At 39.1% G+C, this 12,326-nt stretch overlaps 1 long non-coding RNA gene across 1 annotated transcript in view; it reads left to right on the forward strand.

Annotated features, from left to right (window-relative positions):
- The window catches only part of LOC132180419 (uncharacterized), a 45,279-nt gene that overhangs the window by 12,312 nt on the left and 20,641 nt on the right, over positions 1-12,326 (forward strand). The window lies entirely within an intron of this gene.

Genomic DNA, 12,326 nt, shown 5'->3' on the forward strand with positions numbered 1-12,326 from the left:
GATGTTTTGAGATACTATGACTAGTGATGATGCTTCATGAGATGTGTTGGATGAATGTTTGATGAAATGTTTCTATGAGCTTTATAGGTTTGCAAGATAATGAGATGATTATGTTGTTATGAGCATTGGTTGGTTTACATGGTTTATGACATGATTCTATGATTTTATGATACGAGTTATGACAGCACATGAGTTCAATGATTCATTGACATAAGCATGAAAATGTGACAAGTACTAAAATATTCATATTTTCAGCCCTTAACTTGCATGTTTTAATTCTTTGGTTTTAATTAATTAGGCCATTTTAATTCATTTTTGTGTTTTTCATTCTTTTACAGGCTTCTGGAAGAAAATGAAGTAAAACTAGGTGATTTGAGCTCGAAAGAGAAGATAAAGACAATTGGAGCTCCCTGGTACTGCGATCAATCGCAGGACACCTGCGATCGAGCGCAATACCCGAGAGGACACAGCATCAAGCAGGCCAGGAGCGATCGAGCGCATGACAGAAGAAGGAACGATCGCAGACTTGCGATCGAGCGCACCCGTGCGCAGGAGACTTATCAAGTGGCGGCTGGATTGACATTCTTTCCATATTAGGGTTTAATAACTCCAAATTGTAATAGGTCTCAAAACCCTACGAAATTCCTAGGTTTACTACTTTGTCTAGGACTTCTAAAGCCTATAAATAGACCCTTAAGCCTCTAGAATAGATATACTTGGGAAGGAGAAGAGTAGGAGCTCTTGAAGTTCAGGTCTCGGGTTTATTCTTTCCCTTTCTTTTCTTTTATTTTATGAAGATGTTTAACATCAACTTTATTTGTAGCTAGTTTAATTAGTAGGGCTTGATTGAAGCCCTAGTTATGTTTTGTTAATATTTCAATATTGGCGCCTTTGTGATGATCTTGTTGTGCTATTTAATTTGATTAATACTTGCTTGCATGAATTCCTCATATGTGTGTGCCTAATCAACATATGCATGTGGTATGGACTAGTTAGTTAAATCAATTTGGATGACCGAGTCCTGGGTTTAACATAAGTAACAAGAGAAATTCACATCGGGTTCTTGGGTTAATCAACTTGGGGAACCGGGAGTATATGCCATGCCCTAAACCTCATGTGTTTATCGATTTCCATAGAACATATGCCTTCCTAAGGAACGACTTAGTATAAATCATGCTAAATCCCTTAGGAATGAAAAGAGTTAGAGTACACGCCATGCCTAACTTGTTGCTTAGGAAAATCTATAGCCTTAGGAGTATACGCCATGCCCTAAGGTTGACAAACATTAGATATGCATAACTTGATCAAAGCATTGACATATTGTTATATTAGCTAAATATAATTAGTGGTGGATGATAAGCGCCGAATGTTACACATTCAAGCCCCTTAATTTGCATATGTTAATTCCTTAGCGTTGTTATTTGTTTGATTTGGTTTTACTTTTGTGTTTTCAGGTGTTTAATAAAGATACAAGAAAATCATTGTTTTTGGGCTCAAAATGCAATTCAAGTACTGTAGCAGTTATTGTAGCGGACACTGTAGCAATTTTACTGTAGCGGAGTTACTGTAGCAGAGTACTGTAGCATGTTACTGTAGCTATAGTACGCTTGAGCGCAGCTACAGTGCGCTCGAGCGCACACGCGCGGCAGAGGCAAAAAGCAGTCCGAAATTGATAAGGAAAGTTTTTCTAGGTCTCCCAATCCGACTAGGAGACTGAATTACGATTTTTCTGGGATTCCTAGGGCTTCTAGGACTCTCCTAAGCCCTATAAATAGGCCTTTAAGCATTGAGAAAAAAACACACCGCTTCCTAGAGCTAGAAATTAGAAATTTGTCTTTGGAGCTTAGAAGATCATGAGCGGCTAAACCCCTTCGTGGGGTGTTGATGTAACTCTATCCAAACACAATGGTTTGATTGTATTTAATTTCTAGATTTTTAATTTATGCATGTTCATTGTATCACTATGAGAATCGCTACCTTTTGATTCTGTTCTTAATTATTAAATGCAATTGTTCTTAAATTCCAAAATCAATATTTGTGAAATTCTTCTCTTGTCTTAGAAAGTATTTTACTTTTGTTGATCTCAAATCATTCTTGTTTCTATGATTATGAGAATGATGGCTATACAATGGGTTTAATTGACATATGATCAATAGAATTTGATAGGCTATGTCTAGGGAAGACGGATTGTACTACACCCTAGTTTAGTGTAATTTAAGTAGACATTACGTGCCAACCAAAGATGGGTTACACTTATTCATTGATTGTATGTATCCTGTTAAAGAATTTGATAATTTATACCTAGGGAAGACAGGTCATACCGCATCTTAGTGGTTAGGTGGACGATCCGTGCCAACCGAAGATAGATTATGCTTATTCTTTAATAAGGTAGTTTCTTGTTTATTTATAACATGCATAGAATGAATTTCTGGGATTAATTATGATTAGCCATTGTTGTGCGGATAGGAGTGAAGTCAATACCCTATACTCTCTCTCTCTCTCTCTCTCTCTTATTTTAAATCTATTTTATTTTCATGCAATTTACTTTTAAAGCAAATCAAATCAATTCTCTTTTTAATTAAGTTAATTTTGATCTTTCAAATTTGATAACAAAATTCCTGCAGTCCTTGAGGTTCGACACCCTCTCTATAGCCCTATTCTACAGGATTCGTACTATTGCGAGTGGTTATTTTTATTATTGATATTTTTGGACACAAAAATACCACATCAATTTTTGGCGCCGTTGCCGGGGACTGCTTAACGGTTTTATTGTCAAATTTTAAGGATTAATTTTAGCTTAATAATCTAATTCCTTGTTTTCCGTTTGTAACTTTAATTCTGTTTTTGTGTTTTATTTTTATTTTTTAAGAATTCTCAAACAGGTCCGTAGTTGCCCATCTCTGTGACTGCGATCGAGTGCAGCCCGCGTGTGATCGAGCGCACGTACGCAGTCCACCTTCTACGCTCGATCCCTCCACTCCTACGCTCGAACCCATCTACAGCAGTACGCTCAAGCGTACTTTGCCGTGCGATCGAGCGCATCAGCAACAGTCGGCATCCAAATTTCTAAGCGCGCCTAAGCACTGTTTGTGAGTTTTTATTTTTATTTACTTTTCTGTTGTTATTTTATGTTAATTCTATTAGTTAGTTCATGTGGGGAGGCATTCCAACACCCCATGAACCATGTTCATATTGCTATAGTCCTTATCATCATGTTAGAGATTGTCCTATAGCAGGACAATCTTCTAATTATTCTTGTGAGCATATGAACAGACCGTTCTCTAGACCGGGGAATGACCTTTATTCTGATCCCTATAACCCGGCGTGGAGCAACCAGTCTAATCTCTCGTGGCAAGCTGAAGCTCCTAGGAATTATGCTCCACAACTTCATGAACTGTACCATCAGGCATATCCGCAATTCAATGATCAATCCTATTCTCCTCAATATCAAGCAACTCCACAACAAATATACCAGGCCGCACCACCTCTCTCAGAGTCTAATTTTGAGGCTCGGATGCTAAAAATGATGAGTGAGCTAGCGGGTGAGATAAAGCAGACGGTGAAATCTCAACAGGAACTTTATACTCCTCAATTCTTCGCTGAGATAGACGCCAAGGTGGAAGCTCATGTTGAACAAATCATCAACCACCTCAATAAGATGGAAGAAGAAGAGTTTCAAAGTCAGCCGGTGGCCAATCCTGATGGACACTACATGGAGGAAGAAAGTACTTCTTATCATGAGCAAGCTATCACCACACTGAGGAGTGAAGAGGTGGTCGAAAACCACGTGGAAGAAAGGAAGGAGGAGCCAAAGAAGGAGCAAATTGAGGTCCCACAGGATCTACATTGGGAAAAAAGCAAGGAAGCGAGCACTAAGGCTTCTTCACCATCACCTCCTATTCCTAAGATGCCATATGAGCCTCGAGCCCCTATTCTAGGTAATCTGAAATCTTCATTTGTAGGGACAGATGACACTATCCCGGTCATTATTTCTTATAACTTACCAAGATGCCAGGAGGGTAGTCTGTTAGGGCTGTTAGACGAGCAAAAAGAGACCATCGAGGTAGAAAAACTCCCTAAATATTCTCCCTATTTTATTCCAATTCATGATTCCTTTTTGGATGAGAAATTGTTTGGGAATACTCAGAAGGATCTACCTCGATATGCTGACATTTGGAATTACCCATTTGTGGATAAAATTTATTCTCTTTGGTCAAAGAGAAGAAAAGATTGGTGCTTCAAATTTAAACTTAAGGGTCAAAGAATACTGTGCGAATCAAGGATGTGGACTCTATTCCATATATGTTGACTAGATGAGTCAGTTTTATAAGATCGAGTGCAGGCCCTGGGCGCTCGACTCCTCATTCTACCAGGGTGCATGATCTCCATCCAGGTTTACTTTATCCATTGTTTTTTTCATTCCTTGATTATATTTTTACAATAATATGTGCACTTGATTGGTAGTTGGTTGGAGTATCACTTTTTTTTTTAGGACATGTGTTTTTGCATTCAAGTTTGGGGGTATGATATGCCCACATCTGCTCATTCAGGTATTCCTATACTCTTGATCTTATTCTTTAGTTCTATACATACATTGGGGACAATGTATGATTCACGTTTGGGGGTATGAAGAAACAAAACACAGTCCATTATTATTGTTATGTCATTCTTAAGCATATGGTTGAGTTTTGATTTTGGTTTGAAATTCATTGGTAGGCTTAAAGTTGTGAACACATGATCATATAACTTAGGGATTTTGAGTCGTGTTACTTACTTTTGGCAACATGAGATGCTTCTTGTTTCAATTTAAATCTATCTTGAGCACACTAGCACAAGTCTGTGAGGTATGAATTTTGAGACCAATTATGTTTATTTTCAATGTCTTGAATTCTATTGGGTGACATAACTATGAGAATTGCTACCTTTTAATTCTGTTCTTAATTATTAAATGCAATTGTTCTTAAATTCCAAAATCAATATTTGTGAAATTCTTCTCTTGTCTTAGAAAGTATTTTACTTTTGTTGATCTCAAATCATTCTTGTTTTCTGTGATTATGAGAATGATGATTATACAATGGGTTTAATTGACATATGATCAATAAAATTTGATAGGCCATGCCTAGGGAAGATAGATTGTACTATACCCTAGTTTAGTGTAATTTAGGCAGACAGTCCGTGCCAACCAAAGATGGGTTACACTTATTCATTGATTGTATGTATCATGTTAAAGAATTTGATAATTTATACCTAGGGAAGACGGGTCGTACCACATCTTAGTGGTTAGGTGAATGATCCGTGCCAACCGAAGATAGATTATGCTTATTCTTTAATAAGGTAGTTTCTTGTTTATTTATAGCATGCATATAATGAATTTCTAGGATTAATTATGATTAGCCATTGTTATGCGGATAGGGGTGAAGTCAATACCCTATACTCTCTCTCTCTATCTTATTTTAAATCTCTTTTATTTTCATGCATTATACTTTTAAAGCAAATCAAATCAATTCTCTCTTTAATTAATTTAATTTTGGTCTTTCAAATTTGATAACAAAACTCCTGCAGTCCTTGAGGTTCGACACCCTCTCTATAGCCCTATCTTACAGGATTCGTACTATTGCGAGTGGTTATTTTTATTATTGATATTTTTGGACACAAAAATACCACATCAGTGGATATCAAAGCCCTACCCTTTATTATCATCACTTCAACAATCAATCTTTGTTTTGTTTTGCTTAAGGAATCTATTTTTAAACCTAAATTCAATAATCCTCGTGGGAATGATCTTGTACTTGCACCATATACTTCTATGTTAACCTTGTGCACTTGCAAGTAAAACGTACAATTATTATCTATTAATTTAGGTAATATTTTGCATAACAATTTTTTGGTGCCGTTTCCGGGGATTGCGGCGAATTTTGTTTAGAAATTATTTTCCTTTAGCTTTGTTATTTTAATTTTCAATTTTCAATTTAGTGTTAGCAAAAATCAAAATTATTTTTCGTTTTCCCTAACTTTTCTGTTTTCTGTTGTAGGTTGCGGATTGGCATTATGTGATTGTGATCAATCGTTAGCCAAGTGAGATTGAGCGCACTGCGATCGAACGGACCAACCTTCGTTCGAGCGTAGTTCTAAGGAGCATCCAAACCGGCAGTACTGAAGCTGCCTAGGTGAAGAAGCAGTCCAGTTCATGCAAGGTTGTCGATCTCAAGCCTCAACTGTTCTACCACTCGATCCTGAAATTGAGCGGATAATTTGACAACAACCTAGAGACAAAGAAGAAGAAGTTGAAATGGAAGATTTGCAACAAATCCAATAGGGCCAAGACCATTAGAAGCAAATCAACCACGGGTGAGGAGACCAATGAAGCAGGCATATGTGCCAACAAACCTCCATCAACCCTCTTGCATAGCATATCAACCAGAGGTGGATTGCAGCTATTATATCTCTCCCCAAATCCTCAATGCGTTGACTCACTTCAGAGGCACAGCTACTGAGGATCCCAACTTGCATCTTAAGGAATTCTTTGACTTATGCAAGTTGCAGCATGTTCAAGGCCTAACTCCAGAGAGACTCAGGTTAGTTCTCTTTCCTTTTTCCTTGAAAGATAATGCTAAACTGTGGTACAATTCCTTGCCTGCAGAGTCCATTCATACTTGGGAAGAATTGACCACCAAGTTTCTGGAGAGTTTTTTCCCAGCCCAGAAGACAAAACAACTTAAAAGGGAACTTCAAATGTTCCAACAACGAGACGGAGATTTGTTTTTTGAGGCCTGGGACCACTTCAATTCCTTGCTTCTAAAGTGCCCACACCACAACATCCCTCAAGATGAGCAGGTACAAATTTTCTAAGAAGGATTAAATGATACTAACAAGGGGATGGTTGATTCAGCTTGTGGAGGAACACTTATGGAGAAGAATCAAAAGCAAGGGCATGTATGAAGTAAACCTCAGTGGGGGATCAACCAATCAATTGGCTGCGGTACAAAAGAAATTGGACATGATTGTCAAGGCCATGACTGCTCAGAAAATTTCACCTCTGCAATAGGACACACCAATCCAAGTATGTGCTATTTGTTCCCATCTAGATCACACCACTGAGAAGTGTCCTTTATCTCCTTTTGCAGAGCAAGAAGAGGTGAATTTTGTGGGACAAAACAATTATCCCCACAAGAACAACCCATACTCCAATACTTACAATCCAAGATGGCGCAGCCATCCAAATTTCTCTTGGAGCAATAATCAAGGACAGCAGAAAGGGCCCTAACAAGCAAGCCAACCAACTCAAGAGCCAAAGATGAACCAACTGGAGAATATGATACACAACCTAGTCACTTCACAACAGCAATTCATGGTTGATCAAAACATGTCAATACAAAGACTGAGCAAGCCATACAAAAACTGGAAGTGTAAATGGGTTAGATGGCAAAGGAGCTGAGTGAAAGGAAGCAGGGAGAATTTCCAGCTCAAACAATACCTAACCTAGGAAATCACCAGCAGCCGAAGGCAGCCACAGTTCTGAGAGGTCCTACTCCTACAAGAGCACTTGAGCCAGATTCTGAGCTCAAGTGAAGCTCTTCACACTAGGAGCATTACAATCACAAGTAGACGCGTTTGAGCAGGCACGAACCTCAAGCGCATCTACTCAAAACAGTGGTACTAAAGCCACTGAAGGAGGTAACATTTTCACTCTTGTCTTCTTCATCTTACTTTCTTTACTTCACATATGTTTCAATTATCCTTTATGTTTCATTTTCATTATTAACCTTTACTTTACTTTTCTTTTGTTTTCGAAAAAAAAAAATTGACATTCTGTTACTACGATCGATCACAACAGGTATGCGATCGAGCGCAGTAACCGAAAGATGGCTCGACACTCTCTGTCAGTGCAATCGAGCACACATGACCCACACATGCACATCTCTGGCTGAATGCGATCGAGTGCACCAAGTGTGCGATCGAGCGCACTCGGACAGCAAGGCCTGCGACCTATTTTAGGTCACTTTTTCCCATGGCCCACAACTACTCTCCCGGCGCCGTACAGGTTGTCCCAAACTCCTCACCTCCGGCACTCATCCTCCTCTCATCTTTCTCCTAGTTTTCACCAAATCCACTACACCACCACCATATAAGACCCTTCTCTGGTCACCATACCATCATTTTTCAACTAAAACCACTTCATACATCCCATTCTCACCCCCAACCTTACATATCTCCGAACACTCATCCAACCTCCAAATTTCTTCAATTTTTCTTGCAATTGTGGCTACTTATCCACCTACATTGCCTCTGTGTTGGGATTTTTGTGTGTTTGCAGGGAGTTTGGAGCATCCTTGGCTGTAGTTGTCCTTGTGGTCATCAGAAGTGCACATCACCAGTTCGACAAAAGTCCCCAGTCAAGCTCACAATGCCTAGAGCCCGTGCTTCATCATCCCAAGGGTCCAAGGCCCAAGCCATCTCCCCTCCACCTACTTTTGAGGAGCGGGAGCTGCTGTTTGAAACCACCTTTGCCATCAGAGAAGACTTTCAAAACAATGAGGCGACTCAATGGGCGGTCGCCGAGTTTAGGCGAAGGGGTCTCAAGAAGCTGTTTAAACCCGTCACCTCTACCGCCTACTGGAATCTGGTCGTTGAATTTTACGCCAAGCTTTCCCATGATTGTGACAACTCGGCTGCTCTCTCCTCAAAAGTATGAGGGCAAATTGCTCATGTGAAGAGGGCCGACCTAGCCACAGCCTTGCAGTGCAATGATGTGCATCCTTCAAAAAACTGCAAATCTTGCAGAACAATTGCCCCGATACTATGTGGCGAAAATCATTGAAGACATGTGCCAAGGGTACTATGCGGATGCCCACCACAATGCTGGCAGCCGATCCAAGCTACCTCGAAGGTTGTGGTTTGTGGATTCCATTTTGCACTAAAATGCTTTCCCCTTGGGACACAAAACTCAAAGGCATGATTAATTCCTCCAAACTCTCTACGCCTTCCACAAGGATGCATGGTACTTCATTCCCGACATCATTTGGAACCAAATCCATAAATTTTGGAATGGAGTGCACATTGGGGGAGCAGAGTTCACACATTCTTGGGGATTGCCTTTCCCCTACTTGATCACATACATTCTGAGGAAGAAGGGCATTAAAGGCACCGCAGCTGATGAGCCAGTCACCACCACTCCATTATTTGGCATTCACCAATGGAACAAGAGCTGCTCCCATATGCCCCGGGCACTTCCAGAAGATGGGGAAGAGGCAAACGAGGTCGAGCCAATGGCCGAAGATGAACCAGCAGCTGAGCCGGTAGATGAAGATGAGGAGGAGACCTCAATTGACGTTCGAGCCATCCAATACCGATCCATTTGTGAACAAATGGCAGGCCTTCAGAGAGAGCTAGCTGATCAAAGAAGGGAGGCTCGGGAAGATACGGTCCTCATGGATCAACGCTTAGCTGCCTTGGAAGACTTGATGCGGTTCATCCTAAACCGGTTACCACCACCACTTGGAGCATCTACTTCTAGACAACACTGAGAGGGGACCACCGTCTAGCTGAAGACGTAAAACTTAGCGCTCATGGGAGGCACCCCATAGCATATCCTTTTATTTTATTTTGTTTGATTTATATTTTGTTGCATTTTCGTTTGTGTTTTGTTTATTCCAGTGTTTTTGGTGTTTTTAGTGTTATGTCCTTTTTTTCTTCCAATCTGTTACTGCGATCGATCGCACCACGCATGCGATCGAGCGCGGGTATCCATTTGTGGGACTACCGCACTCTGTTAGTGCGATCGAACGCACAACATGTACGATTGAGCGCACTTGGCAGCATCCCATAGTTATTTTTTATTTTGTTCTGTTCAATTTTTATTTCGTTTTAGTTTTGTTCATTTTCACTTGTTTGTGTGTTTTCTATTTTGCAGGGACAAGTGTGCTTTAATTCAAGTTTGGGGGTGTGCTACGAGCCATGCTTTCCAAGACTATTTCGACCATCTCCCGGGTACATTCTTTCCTTTACTTAGACACATTGGGGACAATGTGTCATTTAAGTTTGGGGGTATAGACATGATTGTTTACACACACTTTGTCTCAATTTCATGTTAATTGTTTGTTTTGTGTGTTTGTTTGTTTATTTGAAAAAAAATAAAAATAAATAAATAAATAAAAATTATGCATGTTCATGTTTGTCCTAAAATTTTAAGTTAATTTAAAAGAATTGTGGCTTGAATTCATCAGTGAGCTTAAAATTTTGAACACATGATCTGATGAGTGAATCTGTTAGTTTGGTTACTTGTTTATGACATTTGAAAAATCACATGTTTGAACTAAGCATTCAAACACATTAGCGCATAATTTGTGAGGAATGACATGAGGCCTAATATGTGTGTTTTTGCATCTTGGATGAAATTTGATGACTCATTAGATGACACTTGGCATATTTATTGAAAAGAAAAATGTGAAGTAAATGATCATTGATAGCTTTTCACTGAGTAACTGGGCCTCTTACCTCAAAAGCATTGAGTGTTCACGTCAAAAGGTAAAAAAATTGGATTTGATCAATGTCATGGTGAGTTGGTTTTGTAGCCCTTTTTACTCAAGTTAGTAGGTCCTTAGGGGTGTCTCTACGCCTAATGCCCTAAAACCATCTGGTTTTGGAGTCATTGACTTAACACTCGCTACAAGGGTTAATTAGAAAGCTTAAGGGAACCAACATTGCACAATCTGACAAAAAAAAGAGAGAGAGAGAGAGAAAGAAATATGCCATTGTGTCATTCTAATAAGAAATTCAGTAAATTTTGAGATAAGGAGACACTGCATATTGAAAAGATTTGAAATCCTCATAAATTTGTACTAATTCACTATACACAAATTTCAAACTTGTGATGATTTAGTATGTCCTTTATATGTAATTGCGCTTTGAGATTCCAATTCATTGTGAAGATAGAATTCATCTTTTTAAGCTTCTTTATGAATGAAAATCATAATCTTGAAGTGATAACTTTAATTTTTTTAGGATAACATGAACTCTTGCATGATGTTTGTGGGTAACATTCATGGAAAACCCTCATCCACTAGAGAATTCCTAGTGGTTTAAAAGGCTTGTTGCATATGCTAAATGCAATCGTACATCTCACGAAAGATGAATTTATCTCTTGTTTTCTGTTTTTTCATTCTTATTTTTAGTTTTGTATTGCTAAGGGACTAACAATATGTAAGTTTGGGGGTGTGATAAGCACTAAAATATTCATATTTTCAGCCCTTAACTTGCATGTTTTAATCCTTTGGTTTTAATTAATTAGGCCATTTTAATTTCTTTTTGTGTTTTTCATACTTTTATAGGCTTTTGGAAGACAATGAAGTAAAACTAGGTGATTTGAGCTCCAAAGAGAAGATGGAGACAATTGGAGCTCCCTGGTGCTGCGATCAATCGCAGGGCATCTGCAATCGAGCGCAATACCCGAGTGGATACAGCATCAAGCAGGCCAGGAGCAATCAAGCGCATGACAGAAGAAGGAACGATTGCAGACTTGCGATCAAGCGCACACGGGCTGCGATCGAGCGCACTCATGTGCAGGAGACTTATCAAGTGGCGGCTGGATTGACATTCTTTCCATATTAGGGTTTTCCAACTCCAAATTGTAATAGGTCTCAAAACCCTATGAAATCCCTAGGTTTACTACTTTGTCTAGGACTTCTAAAGCCTATAAATAGACCCTTAAGCCTCTAGAATAGATATACTTGGGAAGGAGAAGAATAGGAGCTTTTGAAGTTCAAGTCTCGGGTTTATTCTTTCCCTTTCTTTTCTTTTATTTTATGAAGATGTTTAACATCAACTTTATGTGTAGCTAATTTAATTAGTAGCGCTTGATTGATGCCCTAGTTATGTTTTGTTAATATTTCAATATTGGCGCCTTTGTGATGATCTTGTTGTGCTATTTAACTTAATTAATACCTGCTTGCATGAATTCCTCATATGTGTGTGCCTGATCAACATATGCATGTGGTACGGACTAGTTAGTTAAATCAATTTAGATGGCTGAGTCCTGGGTTTAACATAAGTAACAAAAGAAATCCACACCAGGTTCTTGGGTTAATCAACATGGGGAACCGGGAGTATATGCCTTGCCCTAGGCCTCATGTGTTTGTCGATTTTCATAGAACATATGCCTTCCTAAGGATCAACTTAGTATAAATCATGCTAAATCCCTTAGGAATGAAAAGAGTTAGAGTATACGCCATGCCTAACTTGTTGCTTAAGAAAATCTATAGCCTTAGGAGTATACGCCATGCCCTAAGGTTGACAAACATTAGATATGTATAACTTGATCAAAGCATTGA

Source organism: Corylus avellana, chromosome ca5 (genome assembly GCF_901000735.1).
Source record: "Corylus avellana chromosome ca5, CavTom2PMs-1.0".
Taxonomy (NCBI): Eukaryota; Viridiplantae; Streptophyta; class Magnoliopsida; order Fagales; family Betulaceae; genus Corylus; species Corylus avellana.